The sequence below is a fragment of the Morone saxatilis genome, unplaced genomic scaffold (genome assembly GCF_004916995.1).
Source record: "Morone saxatilis isolate NCDOM2014 unplaced genomic scaffold, NCSU_SB_2.0 Contig4, whole genome shotgun sequence".
In the NCBI taxonomy this organism is placed as follows: Eukaryota; Metazoa; Chordata; class Actinopteri; family Moronidae; genus Morone; species Morone saxatilis.
Window position 1 is genome coordinate 17,002,539 of NW_023339984.1, and position 3,271 is coordinate 17,005,809.

Consider the following 3,271-nt stretch of genomic DNA (forward strand, 5'->3'; position numbering starts at 1 on the left):
ATTTGGGGAAAATGGAGGAAATAAAAGAAAATGTGTTGCTTTCAAAAGCTTTCTCTCATTTGGAAATGTTCTGTTTATGAAAGTCACTGTGATGTTAAAAATATTCCAGTTCAATTATCATATTTTTGTTCTGCTTGTGTAGTTTTCTCACTTTAACACTCATTCATTGATTAGACAAAAACACTTTCCTGTTTCTGTTGGCTCACAGGCACAAAGAGGATCCTGAGGAATAAAGAAAATATCCCAAAGAAGCAAAATGCAAAACGCAGTTGAGGAAAACGTTCTCAGGACAGAACAGAAGTGACCAAAATGACCAGAAGGTGGCAGAAAAGAAGAGCAGAGGAAATCATTGTGACACTGGAGGATATTTTACAAATGTTCACATTTAACTTTAAGTTCCTGAGCTTTTTATTTAGCTTAGCTTTAGCTTAAGATGTAGCAATATTAGCACATTAAGTACATTTTATTTACAATGTACTAATACAACAGTTTATTTTGCTTTTCTTCTTTGAGGCAACATCCAGAGAGACTCTGTATCAATCAGTGTAATCCATTTTCCACATAATGATCATTATATGAAACAGAAACAGCCTTCAGTCTGCACTGGATGTCAGACAGTTTTTGCAACATTGAATGACTTGAATGAACATTTATTTAACTGAAAAAGTAATGTAAGGGTTTAAAAACCATCTGTAAAATATGTATTTAAAGCTTTGAATGGGTCGATTAGGTTGTATGTAATATCTCTTCATGGGGCCCCTGTGAACAGACAAATAATGACCTCAGTAACAAATGTGCTGCAGCCTAAAATTGACAAAACAACTTACAGTTTCGGTCAATTTTCAATTAGATAAAAGGAAACATAAAAACTCAATTTGTCCTTTTCAAAAACAAAGAAACAGTACTTTGCACATGGTCATCATTGGTCATCATGGCTGACAGGATGATCCTACAAAACACAAAGTAGCAGTTGTACCTTTAATTTTAGTCCACATGCACACATTGTTACGCAGCTCTCTGGTGTGTTATTGTGCAGATAAAAATAATCCAAGTAAACAGGCTGCATAACCAAAGTAATCATAACTGATAACACAAAACTGATCAACTACAGAAATAATCCTGCTGAAATTGGCAATGTTAAACAATTTACACATCTAAATGAATACTGTGTAGTTTTAAAATAGTTCTTAAGGGGTTCTGTGGACGTTGGTGCCAGTTTGACAGACAGCTGTGCAGTTTGTCATCAGTATCTGAGGTCGCTTACTGAAGAAGGAGGAAGGATTTCTCATTTGGCAGCTCACCTCCTCTCTAGGAGGAGCTAAGACGCGAGGAAAGGAAGTGATTGAGTGTAACGAGGAAACATGTTAACATGCTGATGTACCCGCTGTCAACATCATTAAAGTCCTATGACACTTCCCTCTTCCACCTCCTGTGCATTCACAGTCCGGTTGTTTCCACACTGTAAAAGTTACTTTTCAGAGTAAATTTCAATCAGTCAATTTCTAAACTTTTTGAGTTTCTTTACTCGAGCTGTATGAGTTAATTTTATGAGTTTATCTACAAAAGAAAAGTCTGCATTGTTCTCCTTACGCTGTGTGCTGGTTGAGATTTGTCCTGTAAGGAGCTGTGGATGTGACAGGATGCTCCTTTCTGGTTTTAGTGACATTGAAAATACTGATCTTGGCATTAACCTCTGTTCACATTTTAGTATTTATTTCTGCACTTTTCTGTATTTATAATTCACTGACTGCTGTCTGTAAGTCAAATTAAAGCTTTATTGTACTCAACACTACTATTAAAAAATCTATCTATCAATAGATCATACTCTCATTTATTAGGTCATTTTCAACACTGTCAGTAATTCAGACACTATCTGACTTTACAACTGGAACCTTTAAAGTCATTTAACAGTGTAATAAAACACAGGGTGACTCCTTATTGAACAGAAACCTTTACACTCACTTTAAGCTCTCTGATACTAGAAAGAAAGGTTAGTGCGCCCCCTGCTGATAAATAAAGGTTCAATATTAGTGTCACTGCATCTTCCTCTTCATGCTCCTATAATGTGTGCTGCTCTCACGTCTCCAGGTTCAGAAACTATGAGGGCTTTGTATTAGAAGTAAGCAGCCATGATAAGACACAAAGAAAACAAAGTAAAACAATTCATGAACACTTAACAATGTAAAGTCAGGGGTGCCCAGTTAGCTCAGTCGGTAAAGGTGGCAACCCATATACGGAGTTGCTGCAGCGGCCCAGGGTTCGAATCCGACCTGTGGCCCTTTGCTCTCTGCCCCCCTTTCCTGTCGACTCCTCTGTCTCCTCCATTTTCACACTGACTCCTTCCTGTCATTCTACTGATGTCACTTTGGTTTTATGGATTTCTGTGTTTTGTATCTTATTTGTTTGTTCCTCTCTCTTTCCTCCTGCTCATTCCAGATGTGGTACACCTTTATTCTTCCTGCTGAATTTTTCTCTGTTGGGCTCTCTCTCTGTCTTCCCCAGTTGCTCTCTGGTTCTCCAGTTCCTCTGTTTATCCAGACAATCTAATAATCTCAGACTCTCTGTCTCAGTGTTTCTTTGTCTTTCTTGATGCAGACTGTATGCAAACCAGAAGAAGAATCTATTCATGGTTTCATGCAGTTATTTCTTACAGAAACAGAAAACGGTGAAAATGATGAAACTAAAGGAAGCAAACAAGAAATATGATGTTGAATTGAAAATGAAAGGAGAAAAGACATTTACTTTCCATTACAGGTGTGATAATATTTAAAGATTATCATTCCAACATGAGAAACAAAGGTTTTGAGACTCTTTTTTCTTCTCAGCCCTCATATGTAGTGGATGGTCAGTGTTCCTGCACTGCAGATTTTTTACCACTGATCCCAGCCCCTCTCTGTAACAGGACCCAGAACAACCAGTAAGAGTCACCAGTTTCACTGACAAAACACATACACATGGGAACAACAATTGGGTGCTGAATGGTGCCGAACCGACAACACACGACACGATATCATATATATGTTAGCTGTCCATATTTACCACAGGTGGTCCAACTGAGGGCCCGAAACACAAAAATACCAACTTAGAGTCCGCTTTTAAGATGACCTGTGCTGTTTCTGACTTTCTGACTTGTGATCTACAGGTGGCGCAAAACTCCAGCAAGGACCTGCAAAGGCAGAGAAGAGATTGAACTGTTGTCTGTGTAGAATAAGATCATGTTTTCTTTTTTACCTTTTATTGCCTTATGGATAGTGAAAGCTGAAGACAGACA